The 25,520-nt window shown below is 46.3% G+C and overlaps 1 pseudogene across 1 annotated transcript in view; it reads right to left on the reverse strand.

Annotated features, from left to right (window-relative positions):
- The window catches only part of LOC309658208 (ornithine decarboxylase-like), a 43,975-nt pseudogene extending 19,147 nt beyond the window's left edge, over positions 1–24,828 (reverse strand). The window contains exons 1-6 of the transcript in view: positions 24,820–24,828; positions 20,595–20,753; positions 19,839–19,942; positions 19,055–19,188; positions 18,704–18,750; positions 16,778–16,862 (exon numbers count right to left, since the gene is read on the reverse strand). The product of the transcript in view is annotated as an ornithine decarboxylase-like (transcript). The remainder of the gene's footprint in view (positions 1–16,777; positions 16,863–18,703; positions 18,751–19,054; positions 19,189–19,838; positions 19,943–20,594; positions 20,754–24,819) is intronic.
- Between the last annotated feature and the right edge of the window lie 692 nt (positions 24,829–25,520).

The following is a 25,520-nucleotide window of genomic DNA, read 5'->3' on the forward strand; positions in this document are numbered from 1 at the left end:
AATCCGAAATATGGTTTCTACTGAATGTGTACCACTTTCACACCACCATAAAGTCAAAAAATTGTAAGTCGAACCCTCACAAGCTGGGGATCATCGGCATATATATTCACCTTTTTATAGATGCATATACACATACATATATATTCATGTATATAGTCTGTATATACATTCATTCAGCTGTACACTTAAGATTCAAATTTTCATAGCTATATCAGGCCTCTGGTGACATATGAAAGTTGAAGGATTGACTTAGAAAGCATGCATCCTAAGAATTGTAGTAAAGACGTACGTGGAGCTTTCGATATCTCAAAGTGCTTCAAACCCACAGAATACGCCAAGCCTCCCTCGTCAGCACAGTTAACCCTTTTCCTGGCACTTATGAAGCCGTTTCTGACTCTCTAAAGGTCCCTGTTATGACCTTGCGGGAGGGTTGTAAGTGACCGTAATCTCTTCATGCACCCCCCCACCCCTCATTGCTTCAAATTCTTTAACAGCACACCCCAAGGGCACCCCAGTAATGTCAAACCCTAGAGGGGAACACTGCCATACCAAAATAATCTAAAGGTTTAATCAATTTACATTAACAAAAAAACCCTGTAGAATCTGTGTGGGAATGGACCCTGAGGGTGTTAGACCCAGAAGGGAGGAACATAACTTTAGATCAGACCAGTTCATCCATACGGTTCACTTACCTGCAGTCACCATCTAGGTGCTCGCTCAAACCTCCGGGAGTGGTCTGCTTGGTTGATTAGCTAAACCTGAACTCTACGGTGGCCTGCGGTAAGTGAGGTTGAGTGCCATAAATTCCCTGGTTTCATACAGAGGAAGGAATCCAGAGATTTAAGGAGAGCATCCAAGCAGCTCATCCACGACTTAACTACGTTTCCTGTAGAGGTTCAGGAGAACATGCCTTCTCCAAGGACTGAGAAATGCATTGAGAATCACATCAGCAAAAGGAGTAGTAGTTTCTTTGAAAATCACTCTCTAAGCCAGAGATAAAGGATGGAAATTCTGCCATTGAAATGGACTTTCTTATTTCAAAGGGAAAGATGAGATGAGGTCCTGGAGGATAGTACAAGTCAAGTAACAGCACTTGGCCGCAGAGGCAACATGGTTACCATCGTGGACAGCAGGGTCCCACCAGTGGGATCAGAATGGTTAGGTCTGCGGGGATCTTTGGTGTGGTCAGTTGACCGTGGACTCTGCAGGACAAAAGTAGGTGTTCAGACTACTGAGATCCCATTTGATCTGTTTAACCCAAAAAGAAACTCTAGGTATACCCAATAGTTTTAAAAATAATAGGCAATAAAATGATAAACAATATTTTGTATAGTCAGAATAAAGTAAGTGTTTGTAACTGATTTAAATAAAATTGTGATAAAATATATTGGGAAGACTGAAGAGAAGTGAGGAGATATAGAAGAACCTCATGAAAAAATAAGTATATGATATTTAACGCATTAAATCATGAAATAGCATCATAAGCTTGTTATCTGGAAATACTGAGGTCAATAGCAGAAGAAATGCCTGACAGTGTTCAAAGTGATGGCCTCTGGGGGCAAAACCAGAGAGAGGGGAGGTGTGCTCGGGAGTTTGTGCCAGGCACCATTTAGATTTGAAATTTTTGAAAAGTTAAAGTTTTGAAAAAAAATAAATGTCTTGAAGAGCTACATTCTCCTCACAAACCCCTTCCCCCTCTCAGCCCTTCAGCCATTGGCAGACAGGGCTCATGTCACCCAAGGTAGCTCTTCCCTAGGCCAAACGCCCCCAGTTCCCATTGGTCTGGCCTCTTCCTTCCTCCCTGGGAGGTTATGTAACCTGCTCAAGGTCACAAAGAGAGTAGGTGTCACAGTCCAGAGTGAGATTTGGGGCTCCTTTGACAGACAGCAGGATAGGAACCTCTCAGGGCAGGACCCTTGAGTTCCCTGGTGCCGTGACTCAGTTCCCCGGGTGACTCTGCAGGTAGGCTGGACAGAGAGTCATCCCTGAGGAATCATCCCACACTGACTCCTGCCTGAGGATGCCCCATGGCAGCAGAGACTGCCCGCCCAGCCCCACCTGAAGCAGGACTTCTGATCTGGCTTTTCTGGGGCATGTTCCTACATATGTCAATAAGCAGCAAATAGGTACAATAAATCTCCTGTATACGTACCTTCAAGTTTGGAACTTTCAAAGAATCGAACATGCATTCACACGTCCAGTCACGTAAGTTAGTTCATGTGTCTGGTGTACATTGTCACGTGAGTGCATCCTCTACAAGTGGTTGTGCTTTTGTATACTTCACTGTACAGTACTGTTGCTGTGCAACTCAAGGAGCTTACTAATGAAGACCTGATGGAATTGGAGGCCCAGAGAAAGGATGAAGAAAAACAAGAGGAAGAAGATGTAACTGAAGAACCAAAGAGATTCACCATGCAGGAAATGGCAATGGGATTTTCTTTATTTGAGGAGGCACTGTTAGTTTTTGAGGCACAGCACCTGAACGTAGGACGGTACACGAAGGTTGCAGCAGCCGTTCAGAATGCAATCCAGTGCTACCATGTCATCTATGACAAGAAAAAAAAAGCTACTACCCAGACATCACTGGATCGTTTTTCAAGAGGGTAGATAGAATTGAATCCAGCAAGGAACCAGAACCTGTGCCATCGACGTCAGGCACGAGTGAAATTGCAGCTTGCCCTCCATCTCCTATTGCTGACGATCCTTCAGCTCTACCATCTCCCACCTCCTCTCCCTCCTCCAGTCAGTAACTCTTCTTGCCTGTTCACTCAATGCCAGCCCCTGTATGCCAGCTGTTGTACTGTACCACTGCACTTTTCAAGGTACTGTACTGTGAGATTAAAAATGCTTATTTTTTTAAATTAATTAATTTATTTACTTATTTTTGGCTGTGTTGGGTCTTTGTTGCCGTGTGCGGGCTTTCTCTAGTTGCGGCGAGAGGGGGCTACTCTTCGTTGCGGTGCTCGGACTTCTCACTGCGGTGGCTTCTCTTGTTGTGTAGCACGGGCTGTAGGTGCACAGGCATCAGTAGTTGTGGTGCACGGGCTCAGTAGTTGTGGCGCATGGGCTTAGTTGCTCTGCGGCATGTGGGATCTTCCTGGACCAGGGATTGAACCTGTGTCCCCTGCACTGGCAGGCGGATTCATAACCACTGCGCCACAAGGGAAGTCCCAAAATGTTTATTTTTTGTGTTTGTTTTTTATGTATTATTTGTGTGAGAAGTATTATAAACCTATTACAGTACAGTACTATATAGCCAATTGTGTTAGTTGGGTAGTTAGACTAACTTTGTTTGACTTACAAACAAATTGGACTTACAAATGCACTCTCGGAACGTAACTCGTTCATATGTAGGGGACTTACTGTACTTTCATGAACACAGCCAATGTGTCAGAGGGGAGGTTAATGCCCCATTTCATAGATGAAGAAATTGAGGTTAAGTGAATAAATGACTTATTCAAGACACACCGTGGATACAATGCACATTTGGAGCCAGGCCCGATGCTAGTGCCTCTGTGCCCTTGCCTTTCTGGGGTGTGTTTCTGCATACTGCAATATCAGCAAACACAAGATATTCCAACTCTGAGCCAGGCCCTGGGGTGCAGGTTCAGGTGGAGAGGAACGAAGGGGACTGGGTCAAGGAGACCCAAGTCTATGTGCTGAGTCAAGGATGTACACACTCACTGGGCGGTGGAGGGCAGGGTATTCATCTCTACTTTATAGATGAGGAAACTGAAGGTCAACAGTTCAGATGAGTTGTCCATGGTCCCGCAGCTACTATGGAGAGAGGTAGTAGTGAAGGTCATGGACCCTACAGCCAGACCCCCAAGCTTTGAGCCGGCTCTGGGGCTGCTCTGGGTAAGTACTTGACCTTCCTGTGCCTCTGTTCCTTCTGTCAAATGTGTATACTAACAGATGTCACTTCTCAGGGTTGTTGAGCCAACGCACATAGAGGACCAAGGGCAGGGCCTGGCTCTGCTGCCTTCTCCCTGTCACTCACTCCCTGTTTGGAAGGTCAACGGATGCCTCTGAAATGAGTGTTCAGAGACAGCGTGAGCTGCCTCAGAAATCAGGAAGCAGGAGGGATCCCTGGCTTACACTCTGGAAAGAACAGAGCAGATGCCTGACCCCTGCACGATCTGCCTGTACACAGCAAGATGAAATCAGCTCTGTGAGCACAGAGGAGACAAGATATAAACCCCAGACCACTCTGTCTTGAAACAGTTTGGACTGAAACCGGCTGAAACAGTTTGTGGAGACACCTTCCACACGAGGGCCACTTAGCTCGACAGGGCTCAGGTCACAGACAGACGGGGCCCAGGGTCAGGAAGGAGGAACATTTTAATGACACAGCCATGAATCCAGACCATGGAGAGACACAGTGGTTCTATTAATTCACTGGGCAAAATTATGTGAGGCAGGTCCTTGCTCAGAGACAGCGATGACCGGCCTGCTGTGACAGCTGCGAATGGCACTGGTTTGTGTGATTCCAGAACTTACATTGCTGGGAGGCAGAAGGCAGAGAGTGGGTGTGGTCTGGACTTCAGTGTTGGACCCTGGGCTTGAGTCCCCCCACCTCTTTCAGTTGTGTGATCTTGGACCTCCAAACTCTTGCTCACCCAGCTGTGGAACAGAGATTTAAAAAGCCTTGCAGAGAGTCTTCGAAGACTATGGTATCTCTTTTCCTTTTTCTTCCACAATAAAAATAGCTCTTTATTTTTTGGCTTATGTAAATAGTACCTGCTTATGGTGATCAACTTAAATAATACAGAAAGTTAAAGGAAAGCAAGTAAAAACCACTTGAAAGTCCATTTCCCCAATGAAAACCCTTAATGTTTTCAGACCAGCCTTACATGCACTGTTTATAAGTCTAACAAACCCGTATACTTAATATCCCATCGCTGGGACAGTAACAGCGTGTACTCTGTATCATGAACATCTTTTTTAAATCAGCCTTTTTTTTCCCCTCCCCCTCCCTCTCTCCTCTTCTCATTCCTTCCTTCCTCTCCCACCCCCCAGGTAATTTACTTTAACCAAGTGGTATGTATCCTTCCACAGTACTTTTAGGCTCATATAATCATATATATACAGTTTTGGCCTTTTGTCTAATAAAAATAAAAATTATATTAAAAATATACATTTATCTGTGTCTTACTATTCTCACAAAACAGCATGAAAATCCTTCCAAATCAATAGATCTAGCTCTAACTCATTGTTTTTAATGGCTGCATTCTATTCCATGGTAAGGAGGTCCTACAATTTATTTAGCTATTAACTCTTCCTCCCTAGATGAACATTTTGTTTCCAGTTTTGTTATCATGAACAATGTTGCCAACAAAAATGTTTTGTACATAAACCCTTCCATGCTTGCATTCTCATTTCTGTGATACAGATGCTAGGAGTGGTATTGCTAGACCAAAAAATGTCTGTGATTTTAATTTTAATAACTATTACCAAATTGCTTTGGCAAATAGATGTTGCCAAATTGTATCCTTCCCCAAGGGTTCTTAGTTTGAACATTTTTTGCCAATGTGATGGATGAGCAGCTGGATCAAACCAGCCTAAGTCAGTTCAAATGGCAAAAATTAGTCCAAACCGGCCAAGACTCACCTCTGCCTGATGAACCTGTAATAAATGGGGTCTAACCAGATAAAACCAGCTCAGACTGGCCCAAACAAAATCCAAATGGAATAAATTAGTCCAAACTTGCAAATCCTTTCAACCATTCCAACTTTCTTCAGCCTGTGAACTAAAATATTGCCTGCCATATCAGTAAACAAAGGATGTTGCAGCTACCCAGCCATCACATTACACCTGCCCCGATGGTGAGCCCTGAGGGAACTCAGGATAGAAACAAAGAATGCCCGCCATCTAGTTGTCAACTACTGCAGCCACCCCCAACAGTGTACCCAGAGGAGACTTGGGATGAGAAAGCACAGGATGCTGGCCCCAGATACCTGAGGTACATATCAAATGACTTCAGTGAGCCCAGACTCTTGCCTCTTCCCATATGTAGACAAGCTCTAAATTCCTTAACCTGAGATGTCTGGTTTTCTTTTATTAACAGTAATATTTTGGGCTTCCCTGGTGGTGCAGTGGTTGAGAATCCACCTGCCAATGCAGGGGACACGGGTTCGAGCCCTGGTCTGGGGAGATCCCACATGCCGCAGAGCACCTAAGCCCGTGAGCCACAACTACTGAGCCTGCGCGTCTGGAGCCTGTGCTCCGCAACAAGAGAGGCCACGATAGTGAGAGGCCCGCGCACCGCGATGAAGAGTGGCCCCCGCTCACCGCAACTAGAGAAAGCCCTTGCACAGAAACAAAGACCCAACACAGCCAAAAATAAAAATAAATAAATAAATAAATTTATAAAAAAAGAAAAAAACAGTAATATTTTGATGTTCCGACTACCTGGTCTTTGTAGCAAAAACTCCTATATATCCTGGCTCCCTGCCTTGCCTCTTCGAAACAGTTTCTCAGAGTTATCTGAGGTGCTGTGTCTGGGACCTGAAGTCCTCGGAATGTCCACCAAATAAAACCTAACCCTCAACTTTGAGGTTGGGCCTTTTTTTTTTCAGTCGACAAACCTCCTCCTGGTTTCAGAAGAGCCACTCACTGAGCAATCAGCATGTTCCCAGTGTCTGAGTGCTGGGCAGCCTAACCCACATTGGCTCTGTTCAGTGCATTCTGCAGCAGCAAAAATCTGCTAAAAGATACAGCAGACATTTTGCTCCTTCTTAGTTCTTTGGGTTACAAGAAAACCACCTTCACACTCAGTCACTCAAAGGGGATTTCTTAGCAGGAAATTGAGGCATCTCAGAGACCCCAGGAAAGGCAGAACCAGGAACTGAGAAGCCGTCAGGAGCTGAGGTGGCCACCTCTCTCATTCATGTCTTCATTCTGGCTGTACTTTGAAGTGGAAACCAAGGCCCAGGCAGGAAGTGGCTTGCTAAGAACCAAGAGCCCCCTGGGAGCAGAGCCACATCAGGGTTGTGAGGGACCCTCAGGGTGGGGGCCTAGAGGTCGAAGGCTGATGTTGGCTGGTTGGCACTGGCTGTGACCAGTGTCCTAACCCACCAGGAAGCCCTCAGGCCCTCACTGGCTCAACTGCAGTTGACCAGTGACCTTACTTTCCTCCTGAATCCCCTGGAGCCCTGAGAGGTTTGGTGGGATCTGAAGCTATACAGATTGGGATCCTCTGTAAGATTTACGGGGAAAAAAGCAAAATTATTAGTACAAAATTGTGGTGAGCCCATTCCTGGGCCTTGGAAGTGCCTTAACAGAGTGAAGGACTTTGAGGTTTAAGTTTCATTTACTTTGTGATAAATCTGCTTCTGGTCTGGAAGCAGCGGGAAGCAGAGCCCTTGAGGAAGAAGGCCTTGGCTGGGCTGGCAGCCTCACCCTGGGCATTCTCTGTACACCGCTGCCCCCTTGAGGCCAGTCCGGGGATTGGGGGCGGGAGCCTCAGGCTCCACAGTGAGAGCGCTGGTCCCCAGGTCTGAGGGAGGCCAGGGAAATGTGAGATGGCCCTTGCAGAGAGACTGCGTGCAGACTGTCACCAAGTGTGTGGCCAGAGCTGGAGAGAGAAGTCAGAGTCACCAGCAGAGAGGCGATTCCTGAAGAGGGAGTCAGACGCCAGGTAGCCCTGGTCTGAGTAGTGAGCTCCAGCCTCACAGACTTCCTTCCTATTTCTAGAATATTCTAAACTGCTCCACACCTCAGGGCCTTTGCAGTGGCTCTCCTCTGTCTCGAGTGCTTTTTCCAGCCCTTCCCATGAGTAGCTTCTCATCTTTCAGGTCTCAGCTCAAATATCATCTTCTCAAAAAAATCTTGGGCAGTGACACCAACTTCCTGAGCCTCAGTTTCCTCTTCTAATACATGGAGATTAATAATATTTATAGGGGACTTCCCTGGTGGCACAGTGGTTGAGAATCCGCCTGCTAATGCAGGGGAAACAGGTTCGAGCCCTGCTCTGGGAAGATCCCACATGCCGCGGAGCAACTCAGCCCATGCGCCACAACTACTGAGCTCACGTGCCACAACTACTGAAGCCTGTGAGCCTAGAGCCCCTGTGCCACAGCAAGAGAAGCCACCGCAATGAGAAGCCCGCGCACCACAACCAAGAGTAGCCCCTGCTCTCCGCAACTAGAGAAAGCCTGCGCACAGCAACGAGGACCCAACGCAGCTAAAATAAATAAATAAATTTATTTATTTAAAATATAATAATATTTATAGGATCGTTGTGATGTACCAGGGAGATGATGATTGTAAACATATGATAACTGAACTGATACTGTTCAGATAACTGAATGGGGAGGGACAAGGAAGGAGGGCTTGGAGGCTGCAAAGGCCAAAGGACAACGTGGGGTGGGGAAGGAGGGTGGTGGGAACTTGAATCTACAGGACTCTCCCCACAGGGCATACCAGATGTTCTTCCTCCACTCTGCTCACCACGCTATTCTGACACACATCCCATCCCTCACCACCACCCTGACCCAGGTGACCCTCATCTCTCACCAGCATCAGAGCAACGCCTTCTCTCAGCATGCTGACTAAGCCTGGATTTTACCTGTACCTCCCATCACACCCTGTACTTCTCACGCTTCTCCTTCAGCTCAAATGTGATGATTTATTTCTACCAATTTTATTTTCTAATGATTTATGTGGGGTTGATACTTCTGTTTTGGTATCATTTGTTTTTTTTTAAATTAATTTATTTTATTTATTTACTTTTTTACAGTAGGTCCTTGTTGGTTATCTGTTTTAAATATAGCAGTGTATACATGTCAATCCCAACCTCCCCATCTATCCCTCCTCTGACCCTTCCCCCTGGTAACCATAAGTTCATTCTCAAAGTCTGTGAGTCTGTTTCTGTTTTGTAAATAAGTTCATTTGTATCATTTTTTTTTAGATTTCGCAGATAAGGGATATCATACGATATTTGTCTTTCTCTGTCTGGCTTACTTCACTTCGTATTGAATATGATATTTTCCAGGTCCATCCATGTTGCTGTAAATGGCATTATTTCATTCTTTTTTATGGCTGAGTAATATTCCACTGGATATATGTACCACATCTTCTTTATCCATTCATCTGTTGCTGGACATTTAGGTTGCTTCCGTGTCTTGGCTATTGTAAACAGTGCTGCGATGAACATTGGGGTGCATGTATCCTTTTGAACCATGTTTTTCTGTGGATATATGCCCAGGAGTGGGATTGCTGGATCATATGGTAGCTGTATTTTTAGTTTCTTAAGGAACCTCCATACTGTTCTCCACAGTGGCTGTACCAATTTACATTCCCACCAACAATGTAAGAAGGTTCCCTTTTCTCCACACCCTCTCCAGCATTTACTGTTTGTAGATTTTTTGATGATGGCCATTCTGACTGGTGTGAGGTGATACCTCATTGTAGTTTTCATTTACATTTCTCTAATAATTAGTGATGTTGAGTATCTTTTCATGTGCCTCTTGACCATCTGTATGTCTTCTTTGGATAAATGTTTATTTTACCCATTTTTTTCTGTTGGGTGGTTTGTTTTTTGGATATTGAGCCGCATGAGCTGTTTGTAAATTTTGGAGACCTTGTTGGTCATATCGTTTGTGAGTATTTTCTCCTATTCTGTGGGTTGTCTTTTTGTTTTGTTTGTGATTTCCTTGGCTGTGCAAAAGCTTTGAGTTTAATTAGGTCTCATTTGTTTATTTTTGTTTTTATTTCCATTACTCTGGGAGACGGATAGAAAAGAATATTGCTGCGATTTATGTCGAAGAGTGTTCTGCCTATGTTTTCCTCTAAGAGTTTTATAGTATCCAGTCTTACATTTAAGTCTTTAATCTATTTTGAGTTTATTTTTGTGTATTGTGTTAAAGAATGTTCTAGTTTCATTTTTTTACATGTAGCTGTTAGTTTTTCCAGCACCATTTATTGAAGAGACTGTCTTTTCTCCATTTTATAGTCTTGCCTCCTTTGTGGTAGATTAATTGACCATAGGTGCGTGGGTTTATTTCTGGGCTTTCTATCCTGTTCCATTGATCTATAATTCTGTTATTGTGCCAGTATCATACTGTTTTGATGACTGTAGCATGGTCAGGGAGCATGATTCCTCCAGTTCCGTTTTTCTTTCTCAAGATTGCTTTGGCTATTTGGGATCTTTTGTGTCTCCATACAAATTTTAAGATCTTTTTGATCTAGTTCTGTGAAAAATGCCATTGGTAATTTGATAGGGATTACATTGAAACTGTAGATTGCCTTGGGTAGTATAGTCATTTTAACAATATTGATTCTTCCAGTCCAAGAACATAGTATATCTTTCCATCTGTTTGTGTCATCTTGGATTTCTTTCATCAGCATCTTATAGTTTTCGGAGCGCAAGTCTTTTGTCTCCTTAGGTGTATTCCTAGGTATTTTATTCTTTTTCATGTGGCAGTAAATGTGATTGTTTCTTTAATTTCTCTTTCTGATCTTTCATTGTTAGTGTATAGAAATGCAACAGATTTCTGTGTATTAATTTTGTACCCTACAACTTTCCCAAATTCATTGGTGAGCTCTAGTAGTTTTCTGGTAGCATCTTTGGAATTTTCTATGTATAGTATCATGTCATCTGCAAACAGTGACAGTTTTACTTCTTCTTTTCCAATTTGGATTCCTTTTATTTCTTTTTCTTCTCTGATTGCCGTGGCTAGGACTTCCAAAACTATGTTGAATAAAAGTGGCAAGAGTGGACATCCTTGTCTTGTTCCTGATCTCAGAGGAAATGCCTTCAGCTTTTCACCATTGAGTATGATGTTAGCTGTAGGTTTGTCATATATGGCCTTTATTATATTGAGGTATGTTCCCTCTGTGCCCACTTTCTGAAGAGTTTTTATTATAAATGGATGTTGAACTTGTCAAAAGCTTTTTCTGCATCTATTGTGATTATCGTATGGTTTTTATTCTTCAATTTGTTGATGTGGTGTATCACACTGATTGATCTGCAGATACTGAAATTGCATCCCTGGGATAAATCCCACTTGATTATGGTGTATGATACTTTTAATGTATTGTTGAATTCGAATTGCTAGTATTTTGTTGAGAATTTTTGGATCTATGTTCATCAGTGACATTGGCCTGTAATTTTCTTTTTTTGTGGTATCTTTGTCTGATTTTGGTATCAGGGTGTTGATGGCCTCATAGAATGAGTTTGGCAGTATTCCTTCCTCTGCAATTTTTTGGAATAGTTTCAGAAGGAGAGGTGTTAACTCTTCTCTAAATGTTTGATAGAATTCACCTGTGAAGCCATCTGGCCCTAGACTTTTGTCTATTCCCATCACACCCTGTACTTTTCATGCTTCTCCCTCAGCTCAAATGTAATGATTTATTTCTACCAATTTTATTTTCTAATGATTTATGTGGGGTTGATCCTTCTGTTTTGGTATCGTTTGTTTATGGTGCATTTTGTAATCGGGGATTGTGAGCTCATCTCTCTCTGTGGGTTGAGGGTGTGACTGTCCAGAGAAGCTTTTACTTGCTTCTACCAGGCATCCCTAGGATATTACCAGCCACAAATCACTTTGGAGATTAATTTCTCAGCTTTGGGGTTTCTCAGACCACAAAGAAAACGTGAGTTCAAATCCTAAATCCTGGGAGGTCTGGCCTGTGGTTGGGAATTCTCAAGGGAGAATTATTTTCCTTTCCAATTCAGAGCAAAAGTCAAGGTGAACAAAGTTAGCTTTCTAAGCCAGTGAGGGGCTGAGGCTGGGTTTTTGTCTTGCCCACCCTCTTACTGACAGTGTGGCTTTACAAGGGTTTTTGATTCCTGTGGGAAGTCTCAGATCCAAATACCTATCTCCTTCTTCCCAGGCCTCTCCTATTTTATCCCCAGATGGCTTTTAAAAGCCAAGGCACTCGGTCACCACCAGGACAGCCCCAAGACCAGCTCCACACTTACTGTTCTGAGTCTAGTTTCCTCCTTCTTTTTGGCCCCTGAGGATTTCTCTTTCTCATGAGCTTAGCTATGCATCTAAAAGGAAGTTGATTGCATATTGTCCAGCAAATCTAGGTGTTTTGTGTGAAAGGGTTTTCAGGTGATCTTCTCTGTCGTTGTACAGAAACCACACACTGTCCATTGACACTCAGCCCCACACTTGCCCTTCTGGGCCTTTTGGTATTCTCTGTGCCACCTGGAAGCCTGCAGACTGCATTTCCTAGATTCCCTTGCCAGCAGGGTTTCAGCTGCATTCTGCCAATGGGAGGCACTCCTGCCAGAGAAGAAAGCGGGAAGAAGGTAGAAGCCATTTTGTCCCTGGCAGTACTTCCTGTAGTGACAGGAAGTGGCAGTGGTAGGAAAGTGCAGCTTTCTACTGGGTGGTGGCCTTAAGAACAGCCGCATAATAGTGCAGAATATCGGACTGTGGGCTGAGATGAGCACTGACTCCTACACAGACAGTAGGGGCTTTCTGTGGTTCCTCATCTCTTCAGAGCCTGCAGGGTTTTACCCATTGCCCTGAGACTCTACTGTTATCAAACCCAGGTTCGGCTGCTCACCACTCAAAAGCCAATACTTGAGAGACAAATATTGGTTGGAAAAGGAAAGGTTGCTTTATTCAGGAGGCCAGCAACCTGGGGAGAAGGTGGACCCATGTCCAAAAACCAACTCCAAAGATTCTGGTCAGTCATGAAAGTTTTTCAAGGGAGAATCATTTGGGGAGGGGGTCAGAGTCTACCACTTTCTTCTGATTGGCTGATGGTGAGGTAACAGGGGAGTGTTCCAGGAATCTTGTGATCAGCCTGAAGTTACCATCCTCCACCTGGGTGGGGGCTTTAGTTCCTGCAGAAGAACTCAAAGGTATTGTTTATGTATATTCCTTGAGGAGTAACTAGGACCCTGCCTCTTGGCTGCACTATTGTTTCTTGACCTTCCTCTTTTGTTTCTGAATTCCCTCCCTTCCATGATTAAAAAACTGTTTGAATCTGGCCTTTGGAACTCAGGGAAGGTCAAGGAGGTTGAATGAAGCCTATTTCCTGCAAATAAGAAACGGGGGACACGAAAAGAATTTTACCTGGGTGGGGCCCACAGGGTTCTGCTCCATTTCACTACTGTTTCAGAGTGTACCTGCCCACTTCAACAGCCAGTTTCTGCCATCCCTGTTCCTGGGGGCAGATACATGCCCTGCACTCAAGGCAGGCCGGAAATGACAGGAGAATTAACCTCTTCTCCCAGGAGCCCTCAAACAATGATTCTTGGGGGCTGGGGTTAAATAGTCCAGCTCCCTCGCTCCTCACGTGGGATGGCTCTGAGGCATGTATTTTATACCCCAGAGTTGCCTGTGGAATTGAGCACTAATCACCCACTGTGATAGCCATGTGTTTTGCCCCCTATTGGCTGCCTTCCTTTCCCTATCTCACTTCCCCACCCCCCTGCTAGTGTCCCCTGCAGCTCCCAAGTTAACTGTATGCACTCAAATCCTTGTCCCTGGGTCAGCTCCTGGGGGAATTAAGACACTGGGTAACACATCTTCCTTTTTTTGCACTTCCAACCTTCTCTCAGCTAATTTCCTCAATTAAATCCCTCTCTGTTTGAAATACCTGGGGTCCTTTCTGTTTTCCTGTAAGATCCCAACTGATGCACTTCTCAAATGGACTATAAATTTGAAAAGGGGAGCCTTAGTCACTGCTCTGTCTTATCACTCAGCAAGACCCAGCACACAATAGATGCTTAATAAGTACTTGTCAATGACATACACGTGTAATGAGGTGATTTTATTGACTGCTCACCATGCTTTTTTAAAAAATAAATTTATTTATTTATTTATTTATGGTTGTGTTGGGTCTTCGTTGCTGCGTGCGGGCTTTCTCTAGTTGCGGTGAGCAGGGACTACTCTGTTGCGGTGTGGGGGCTTCTCATTGCAGTGGCTTCTCTTGTTGCGGAACACGGGCTCTAGGCACATGGGCTTCAGTAGTTGCGCCATGTGGGCTCAGTAGTTGTGGCACACGGACTCAGTAATTGTGGCACACAGGCTTAGTTGCTCCACGGCATGTGGGATATTCCCGGACCAGGGCTCGAACCCGTGTCGCCTGCACTGGCAGGCAGATTCTTAACCACTGCACCACCAAGGGAAGTCCCAGCTCACCATGCTTTATGTGCATGTTTTCATTCATTCCTCATGTCCATCTGATAAGGAAAGCACTGTCATTATCTTCATTTCATAGATGAGGAAACTAAGGCCCAGAAAAACCAAGCCCCTTGCCTAGAAACCTAATATAAGTTTTCTTCTCCACACAGTAATTCCATTCATCATCAAACTTTCAGAAAAGGTCTGTAAAGCACCATGCTGTGATCTGAGCTGCACTCTGGGATGGTGGGGGGAGGCTCAGAGTGACTGAAGGCAGGAAACCAGAACAGCCTGGAGCAGCCTGGAAGAGGCAGTTAGAGAAGTGGGTTCAGGGGTGTTCCTGCTGAGCCCAGAGCTGCAGGGGTCCAGTTGAAGAGGGGTGATGAAAGAAAGCCACGCTCTTTTTCTCTCTACATTCACAGAACACTTCTGCAACCAGATATATGGGGGGGGGGTGTTCCACACTGAAACTGAGCAGGACCCCGTGGGGCTTCTGGGCACGGAAGACTTTTTGTCCCCCATTTCTTATATGAAGGCAAGACTCCAGCCTCCATGACCTTCCCTGAGTTGCAATAGGGCAGATTCTGAACAGTTGCTAATAAAAGGAGGCGCAGCCAAGAAACCACCTGAGGCCAGATTAAAGGGACCAGAGAAGCCCATCACGATTAGGAGACCCACCACCTGAGATGAGATTAAATGATCTTATTTGCAAAACAGCAATAGAGACACAGATGTAGAGAACAAATGTATGGATACCAAGGGGACAAGGGGGAAAGGTGGGAGGAATTGGGAGATTGGGATTGACATATATACACTATTGGTACTATGTATAAAATAGATAACTAATGAGAGCATACTGTATAGTACAGGGAACTCTACTTAACGCACTATGGTGACATAAATGGGAAGGAAATCCCAAAATAGGGGATATATGTATATGTATAAGTGATTCATTTTGCTGTACGGTAGAAACAACACAACACTGTAAAGCAACTATACTCCAATTAAAATTAAGTAAAAATGAATAAATAAAGGAGTGCAGGCCCTGCACACACCCTAATCTTGTCAGCAACCCCACCCTTGAACTACTGCTATAAAACTCCAAATCCTCCCAAGTTGGGACACACAATTTTAAGAGGCACAAGCCCACTGTGTCCCTCTTTGCCTGGCAAAGCAATAAAGCTATTCTTTTCTACTTCACCCAAAACTCTGTCTCCAAGATTCAATTTGGTGCACAGAGGCTGAGCTTTCAGCATCAACACCAAGCAATTTTCTAATTCTCTGCAGACACCAACTGGCTGTCCTACAATCTAACTCAATTCTGACACGATCTACCTGGAGAAAGCGTCAGATCCCACAGGTTAAGGGCTCAGTCCCACCAGACTGTCCTCTCCACTGCAGATGCCAATCAAAAGTCCAGGTTGTGGGACTTCCCTGGTGGCGCAGTGGCTAAGAATCTGCCTGCCAATGCAGGGGACACAGGTTCAAGCCCTGGTCTGGGAAGATCCCACATGCCGCGGAGCAACTAAGCTCGTGCGCCACAACTACTGAGCCCACGCTTTAGAGCCTGCGAGCCACAACTACTGAGCCCACATGCCACAACTACTGAAGACCGCGCGCCTAGAGCCCATGCTCCGCAACAAGAGAAGCCACTGCAATGAGAAACCTGCCTGCCACAACGAAGAGTAGCCCCCGTTCACTGCAACTAGAGAAAGCCCATGAGCAGCAATGAAGACCCAACACAGTCAAAAATAAATAAATAAAATAAATAAATTTATTAAAAAAAAAAAAAAATCCAGGTTGTCACCTGTGCTTCTGACGCACCTCAGAAATCAGAGGTTCCCACAACTCCCTCCTTGGGTTTGATATTTTGCTAACAACACACAGAACTCAAGAAAACAGTTTATTTACTAGATTAACAGTTTGTTATACAAGAGTATAACTCAGGAACAGCCAGAAGGAAGAGGTGCATAGGGCAAGGTATGCGGAAAGGGGCACAGAGCTTCTATGCCCCGTCCAGGCACACCACCCTCCCAGCACCTCCACATGTTCACCTATGGAAGCTCTCTGAACCCCTTCAGTTAGGGGATTTTGGAGGCTTCATTATGTAGGCATGATTGATTAAATCCTGAGGCCATTGCGTTAGCATACAAAAAGACACATCTCTTCAGAGATTCCAGGGGTTTTAGGAGCTGTGCTAGAAAACTAGGGAGAGAGACCAAATATCTATTTCTTATTATGTCACAGGAGAGAGAGCACGGGATGGCTTTGTGGAACATATGAGCACTTCTCCTGGATTTTCAGTATTTTCTTGAGGATGAAAACCTAGTGTTTTTTGTTTTTAAAGAATTTCCCATGATTCAAGTGACGGAGACTTCTTACTATGGAATAAAAAGCAAAGGTTTTCTTGTTTAGGGTCTGTTACAGGCTGATTAGGCCTGGAGACCCATGAGTCACATACTTAGACCTGCCCATCCTCCCCAAGCAAAGAAAACTCATGGAAATGTCTTCCATCTTGATCTAACTTACATTTTCCCAGAGCCTACTTATACCCCTGAGTGTCTGACTGGGCAGAACCAAGATACTTTGCAGATGGGGAATTTGATGTTCTGCGATGCGTCCATGAGATAACCTTGTTTGAGTGGGGTCGTTGGGCTCCTCTAGCTTCTCTGGGTGGCACTCGTTACCGCAATCCACCCTTTGCTCCCCATATGTCCAGGGGAGATTTCTGTAGAGGGTGCAGGGGAAGAGGGGCAGCTCGGGGCAGAGCTCCTGCAGGGACACAGGGGAAGGGAAAAAAGGGACTGAAGACAGAAAAGACCGAGGTCTGGCCTGTTCCCCTTCACCGGCTCACCCAGAAGCCATCGGAGCACTCGGAGGGGCACGGGTGTGTGCACTGGCTGGGACTTATCCCTCCACTGCTCAGCCTGACAGAGTCGGGCCTGCCCACACATGAGACCTCAGTTCCTCATCTGTAAAGTATGAGGCTGTTGGCTCCAATTATTGCTATAAAGCAGAGGTTGAAAACTCAGTTACCTAAGGGGCCGAGCAGGTAACATAAATGAGAAAATGGGCCAGTTAAGTCTTATAGCAAACTGGAGAGTCAATGCCTCTACAAAGAGGGCAGCTACTCTCCCAGTCCCACAGATCCGTCAGATACTGGCCATGCGCTATAAATTTGATTTATTTGTTGCCAAGATGGACTGTACTTCTATATCATCAGCTCTCTCAAATTTTTGAAAGGGCCAGAGGAATTCAGGCATTTGTGAAATGAGTCTATTTTTTAAAAAAAATATTGGCAACTAAAATTTGTAACTATTGTGGGAGCCAAACAAGCCCAGGGGTCTCTTGTTTGTAACCTCTGCTCTTAGAGCACCTCTGTTTCCAGCATGCGAGCTTGATGGGAGGAGGGGCAAATACACACACGAAGACACATGTCCAGAGACACCCAGAAACACTTACATACACACCCATGCAGACACACATATATACACAAGCAAATTGGTGCACACACTAAGACGTTCATTGGCTGGGAGTGTAAGTCAACATATTTACAAACAATATGGCCTGAGCATCAACCTATTTGGAGGGACAACTACCTTCATCTGCAGGAGGGTCCCGGAGGCCCCACTGGGTCAGGTATTATGGTTCTGGTTGCTGGATCATGGGACAGACTGAGAATAGTTATTTAATAGACATACACATTTCTACACACGGACACAGGGAAACATGTACACACACAAACAGACATATACACATACCCACACCTTCTTCTCTCCCCGACGATTTTCTCCAGCATCATCAGAAACCAGCTTGGGTGTGGGGGAATTACCATCCCTTGCCCACAACTTCAACCAAAGAGGGACGGGAGTTGATGGACAAAGGCCCCAGCTCCCCATCATCTGGTGGATGATTCTGGTTCCGCAGATGATCCCCAGTGGGGCTGGTCCAGATGCCCAGAGTGGTAACCAGCTTGACCGTTTCTTTTTTTGACTTTCCTCCCTTCCATCTCACTCTCCTGATTTCCTCATTGGTGCCTCCCAAAGAAACTACCAGCACCCAAGATTTTGTCTCAGGGTCTGCTTTTGGACGGAACCAAACCAAGACATGCATGTGCACACATGCACACCTGGTACACGCAGAGGCACAAAGAGAGGTGGACACACAAACACGTGTACATATACACAGACACCCACACTCATGCACATGCCCGGGCACAAACTATGATCTCCCTGAGCACAGGTACCAGCCACAGGGCCCTCACCCGCTCACCTCCTCAAACTTGGGCCCCAAACCCTTCACTCTGGGAAGCTCCCTTTGATAGCCAGGAGGCTCATGTCTTGCCCAGCCCTGCAGCCCATCCTGAACATGTGCCGGCAGTCAGCGTCGGCCTGCATGTAGCTCTGGGGTGTCTGGCGGTCGGATCCCATGAGGAAGCTGAGCACGGTCTGTGCGTGTGACTCGGGAGAAATGTGTGCAGAAACCTATGGCCTCATACATTCTGAACCATAAAGCCACAAAGACCGTGGATAATCACAGAGAGAGATGCACTGGCATATATAAGACACAGAGCCACCAGGACCAAATGCAGAAACCAACACCTGGAAACACACCTGACTGTGCCGGCCCAGCTGTGAGCTCACTGCACACTCGGGCTGACCTACAGATGAAGGCACCATGGGGGCACTCACCTCCAGACCCGGGGGTCCACATGACACACACCCGCACACACACCCCAGCGGCGGCACAGCCACCTGGTTTCCTCTTCTCCTCAGGGACATTTCATGACCAGACCCCAAACCCCAGGGCCTTGGAGCAGGAGGGCCTAAGTAACCTTCATATCCCATCCTTCCTCTTTTGACAGATGAGGTCCCACAAGCCCAGAGAGAGGCTGCAGCTTGCCAAGGGCAGGACTAGACCCCAGGGCTCCCGCCCCCAGCTCTGGAGTCTTCAGCCTCCCTCACCCGACTCCCGCCACCGCCAACCCCAGGTCTCTGGCAGACACGGGCAGGTGCCCACACACCTCCAGGCTGGCCCCAGACTTGGCGCTCGGGGGGCGGTGGTCTGGTTGTCTTCGGTCTGCAGCTGGAGGACCAACCTGGGCAAGGGACACAGTGATTGGGGAGGGCAAGGAAAGAGCACTCAGCCGAGATGCCAGGGGGGCTAGACCACTGCTTCCCACCCTCTTTCCAGACCCAGAGGACCCCCAGATCTGGTAGGGTGTCCAATACCACCGAGTCTCCACATCCATCACCAGCCCAAGAGCACACATGTGTATACATTTACCTCTTCCTCATTTACACCCAGGGAAGGGAGTGTAGAAAACAGAAACAACGTTGATATAGTACACCTACTGTGTGCCAGGCAACACGCCTCCATTTTGAAAATGAAGGAGCCGAGTGTTAGAAATGTTCAGAGACTTGCCCAATACATATATCAGGTAAGTGCCCGAGCTGGGATTTGAACCTGGGCTGTCTCAGTCCAAATGCAATAGAGCTCCCAGATACCACCAGCTGCCAGACCCCTTAAACCAGGCTGGGACTTGCAGGTCCTCCTCTTCATTTGTCCTAGACAAATGTTTGTTGGGTAAGTACTATGTTGGGTAATTTGCTTATTATGTTGCCTTTGTCCCCAACCCCTGACCCTCACCCCAGCTGCCTGCACACCCCTGCCGGTCACACCAGGCCCCGGGTGGTCCTGGGCCACCTCACTGAGTTTCTTCTCGATGTCAAAGACCAGGAGCTTCACCTCATGGCAAGCGGCCACTCGATGTGGGGGACAGCCTTGCAGGGGTAGGCGTAGATGATGCACGAGGGGGCCATGCCCAGGCCCAGCACCTGCTCCAGCTCCACCTGGCATGGACAAGAGCCCAACTGGTGACCCACTCCTTTGTTCCCACTTTCAGGCAAGAGTCCTGGATGGGACCATGAGGTGCCCGTAACTGAGTCCCTGCAATGTGCCAGGCACTGTTCCAGATGCTGATAGTTCTAGCTCAGAACCAACCCCTTTCCAGTAAACTGTGGTCCCACGGGAGAAGAAATCAGGGGGGGCTGCCTGTAGGCAGCTGGTGCATCTAATCCTGCTTAGCTGAGGGATCCTCAGAAAGGGAAGGAGGGAGGCTTAGTAAAATATCCCCATCTCCAGGGATATCATTCCCACCAGTTGAGCTCCTGCTCCAACCTGCCTCAACACCGTGAACCCCCTTCTGCTAAGAAATCTCCAGAACGTTCTACTCCCCAGTGTAAGGAAAGAGCACAGCCTTTGGGTCAGGCTCAGTCATCCACCTAAGTCCGTTTCCTCCTTAAATGAAGGGGGATACCCCTGGCCACCTTGTAGAGCTGTTGGGAGGATCAAGGACAGAAATCCGTGTGAGGCCCTTCACACAGCGCTTGGCACATAAAGTGCTCAACAGGACAAGGGGAAGCTTATGTATGACCCGCAGCTCAGCGGGATTCAACCCCTACCTGGCTGATCCAGTCTGACCCTTAGCAGGCCCAGACCCACCTGGCTGGCACAGTCAAAGCTGGCGCCCAGGGTGGCCAGGACACGTAGCACCCAGGGGCTACTGTTGCACTTCACCTCAAAGAAGGGTGAGACCCGCGGCAGGGCCTGGCAGCTGGCCAGTACGCCCAGGTCGGCCACCGTGAAGGGGTCTTGGCAGTCCTGCCAGGACAGGGAAAGAGGGAGGGAAGCCTGGGAAGTGGGTTATCTCAGCTAATCCTCACAATAACTCTTAAGTCCCATCTTAAAGATGGAGAAATGAAGGCTCAGAAAGAGGAAGTCAGGGACTTCCCTGGTGGCTCAATGGTTAAGAATTCACCTACCAGTGCAGGGGACACGGGTTCCCATCTCTGGTCCAGGAAGATCCCACCTGCCACGGAGCGACTAAGCCCGTGCGCCACAACTACCGAGCCCGTGTGCCTAGAGCCTGTGCTCCGCAACAAGAGAAGCCACAGCAATGAGAAGCCCGCGCACCTCAACAAAGAGTAGCCGCCCCCCTTGCCGCAACTAGAGAAAAGCCGCGCGCAGCAACGAAGACCCACCGCAGCTAAAAATAAATAAAATTTTAAAAATAAAAATAAAAAAAAGAAAGAGGAAGTCACTGGCTCAAGGTCACACAGCAAGTACATGACAAAGACAGAATCTGAGCCCAGGTCTCCCAAGTCCAGGGAGCTTTGCTTTTAACCACTTATCTCTACTCCCTTCGACTTACGCCCCTCTCCTCAGTAGGAAGGAGAAGTCTGTTGGGCCAGGGAAGGCTCTAGGTTACTTATTCTATAATCATTCAACAAAGATTTCTCCAGCACCTACTCTGTGCCAGGCTCTAGCTTGGGTGCTGGGGAAACAGCAGTGAACAGTCCAAACCAAAATCCCTACCCTGTGAAGCTCCTACTCAACTGAACCAGAGGGAGACAAGTATGAACTCATGCAACATGTGCTCATTAAGCAACTACCATGTGCCAGGCACTGTGCCAGGGGCGGGGGGTGGTGTGGGCAGAAGTACTGTATACATTATTCCCATTTCGCAGATGTGGCCACTGAGGCTCCGAGGGCAGGTGTACCTCACCCAAGTTCTCACCGTTGGGAAGCAGCACAGTTGAGACTCAATCCCAAGAATGAATGGCTTCAGCTGAGACCTGTACGTCAGTCTGTTTTGAGATATGGCCTATTTTTTTCCCTTCTTCTCTCCTCCTCATTGGTGCCAGTGGCTATTTCTGTAATTTATGCCCTCGGGGGAGGTATGTGGCCAAGGCAGAAAGAGGCTGCAAGTCCTTCTGACTTTCTTGGGGGAGCTTAGCCCTTGATGGAAGAGGTTGTTGAGTTGCAAAAAGAGTGTCTTAGTCACCCTGATAGATGGAAAAATGAGCCCATCTGTGTCACTCAGTGTCCAGTCACGTCCCTCCTCCCTGGCCGCACCCTCCCTCTCCATGTGAGCTGCTGAGATCTCTGTGACCTGCTGGCCTTTTCAGGATGAAGCCACCACTTTGGGGCTGCCTTGCCCCTGGACTGTCAGCTGACACTTGCTGCAGGCTTACTCCCCACCTCTGTGCTGTGACCAGGGCCTCCTTGCCTGTTCCAGGAAGGCAGTTCATCAAGGAGCCGGCTCCTGCCCTGACTCTTCTCTTCTGCCAGCCCTGCCTGGGCAGGAGGGTGGGGAGGACCCAAGGATGGCAGAGATGGCAAGTCTCTTATGTCTGGGTGGCAAAGAAGTGGGTCTCTACCCAGAAAATAACCTGCTGTGTGACTTGGACAGTATTCTTCCTTTCCTCCTGTTTGCCAAGTGACCTGGTATAGCACAGGTGTTAATCTCCTGGGCTTGAAATCACCCTGGTTTACTACTCACTAACTGTGGGGCTGTGGGCAAATTATCTGACAGCTCTGAGCCTCAGTTCCCTCCTCTGAAAAATGAGGGGCAGTGACCTCAAGTGGCAGTGATGAGGATTAAGTGAGATAATGTACATGAAGTGCTTCACTATTACTGTTGGTATTTGTGCTTGCGTTTCTGTCCCTATGAATTGCCCCCACCAGATTATGATGGCTTGAAGACAGGGACCATATCTTCTGCATTTCTGGGTCTCCAGTGATGCACCCTAGTATAAGATTTGGCACAGAATTTGCTTCAGTGAATATTTGTAGAATAAGTAAATATAGGATGTCACAGCTAAGACACTTAAGATCTAGGATATAGATCAAAGTCTGTCTGCTTCTACAACCTGTTCAGGATCAAGAAGATAAAAATCAATGGGACAGAACTGACAGGCCAGAAACAAAGCTCAGAACAAAAGAATTTAACACATCACCAGGGACTTCCCTGGTGGTGCAGTGGTTAAGAATCCGCCTGCCAATGCAGGGGACATGGGTTTGAGCCCTGGTCCAGGAAGGTCCCACATGCCACGGAGCAACTAAGCCTGTGCACCACAACTACAGAGCCCGCGTGCCACAACTACTGAAGCCTGCCCGCTCTAGGGCCCTCGTGCCAAAACTACTGAGCCCGTGTGCTGCAACTACTGGAGCCCATGCTCCACAACAAGAGGAGCCACCGCAATGAGAAGCCCACGCACTGCAACGAAGAGTAGCACCCACTCACTGCAACTAGAGAAAGCCCACGTGCAGCAACGAAGACCCAAAGCAGCCAAAAATAAATAAAAATTTTTTTTAAATTCTTAAAAAAAAAAATCACCAATCATCGAAAAAAACAAAAAAAAAATTGTGTACAACAAATGGTGTTCGGACAGTAGGTGAGCAATTTGGAAAATAAAATGTATTTAGAATCTCACTTCTAACCGATATAAACATGAAATGATTTAAAGCATCAAATATATGCTTTTAAACAATCCATAAAATACATTAAAATATAGTCAATTATGTATCATATCTTTGGGAGGGGGGATGATGTTTTAAGCTTGGATGTGACCAAAGAGATCATAGTGTAAACATTCAGATTTGATGGCACCTGATTTATAAATTATGTACATTCATAAACTCAGAACTCATTCTTTCTAGGAATCAGGAGACATGTGATGTGGTGCTGACATGGAGATCAGCTAACAGGGCTGTGTGACTTGAGTAAGTCTGCCCTCTCAGGTCTTGAGTCTCTCAACCGTAAAACCCAAGAAGCAGTATAATGAGACAATTTAAGGTCTTCATCTGAATTCCATCTCTGCTCAAATTATTTTACCTTTTTGATCCTCTATGTCCTCATCTAAAAAATGGAAACAATATTAGGATAGGACACTAGGGCTATTTTGAGGATTGTATGAGACAACCAAATCAAGATCTTAGCTTAAACCCTGTTGGTTTAAGTTACTGGGATTTGAGGACTGTTTCTGTGCCATAACCTGGCCTCTAAAGGCTGGTACACAGTTTAGTATAAGCAGGTGCTCCACAGATGGCTCTGACAGCCCTACCTTTCTCTGAGAGCTGGGACTTGCTTGTGCAGAGGTCAGGTGAGTACATGACTCTCAGCACAGCCTGCCTGATCATATGCACATTTCTTCTGGAACATTCATAGTTTGATCCTATGGACTCGGAATGGGATTGAAATGCAGGGTGTGACCTTGGTGAATAACTGGGGTTAGGTCCTGTTAGACCCTGGGATGGCCATGTGGTTAAATGCCAAGATACCTCAGATTTTCTTTAACTGTGCTGTTAAAGGTCATGAAGCTTCATGAAGCCCACATTCTCTTGCCTTAAATACATCAAAAACCATCTGGTTTGTAGCAAGTCTAGAATCAAAGACAGGTAAGTCAGACCCAACATTTCTATGAGCCCTGCAGTTGGGTTAATGAATATTTATGGAACTCCTACTATGCATTGCATAGTTTCACTATTTCTTATAGTCTTCATGACAGCCCCATGAAGCATAATTACCATCTCTATTTTTTAAAGTTAATTTTTATTGGAGTATAGTTGATTTACACTGTTGTGTATCTCTGTTTTACAGATGAGAAATCAGAGGCTCACAGATGTTTAAAAAAAATTCCTAAAAATTTTTTTAAAAAACAACAACAACAAATTCCTGAGGTTCTCAGTAAGTGGCAGAGCCGGATTCAACCACGGGTCTTGTATGATTCCAGATCCCAGGCTTTTTCCACTACTAGTTAAAATAGTCACTGAATAGTCACAACAACATTGCAAAGTGAATATTATTATGTTGGTTTTACAGATGGAAACCTGAAGGTCAGAGAGAAGCAGGACCTCATCCAACAAAACGGCTTCCAGAACTCACAGAAGTCATCTCGAAGGATGACCTCAGATCTGGGTCTGATGGAGACCAGGGCAAACAGCCAGTCTTGGGGGAATAAAATGGCCTTCTGTCCTTGCCAGTCTCCCCCTTCCCACCACACAACCAACCTCAGAAGACTCCCCAGTCCCACCCAGCCCATTTATCACATCCCTCTCTGTTCCAAACCTTTGCAGAAGTTTCCTTCTGCCTGAAACCCTTTCCCTGCAGCCTGCTAAGCTACTGTTCATCTCCAACGTCCAACTCAAATGGCTCTGGGTGGTAGTCATTAGAGCCATCCATCGGCTATTCACAATTCTCTTGTAATTGGTAAAATTACACTTCCCCACTGAATCAATCCATTTAAGCTAGGTCATGCCACAATAACAAAACATGCCCAAATCATACAAGTTCATAACTATAAAGATTTGTTCCTCACTCATCTTATGCTCCCATTGTGGGTCAGCTCTGGCTCTGTTCCATCATTCCAGGATTCAGGCTGAAGGAGCAGACCCTCATGGCACATTTCTACTAAAAATCAGTAGCTAAAACAAGTCCCATGGCTAAGCCTGATGTCAGCGGGGAGAGGATTACAGGGAGAGACAGCAAACATTTTGGCAATAATACAGTCTATCACAGCCTCCCATCCCTTGAAGTTAGGTATGGCCATGTGACTTGCTTCAGCTAATGAAGTGTGAGCTAAAGCA

The sequence above is a fragment of the Balaenoptera physalus genome, assembly GCF_965194825.1.
Source record: "Balaenoptera physalus genome assembly, chromosome: 1".
Lineage (NCBI taxonomy): Eukaryota > Metazoa > Chordata > Mammalia > Artiodactyla > Balaenopteridae > Balaenoptera > Balaenoptera physalus.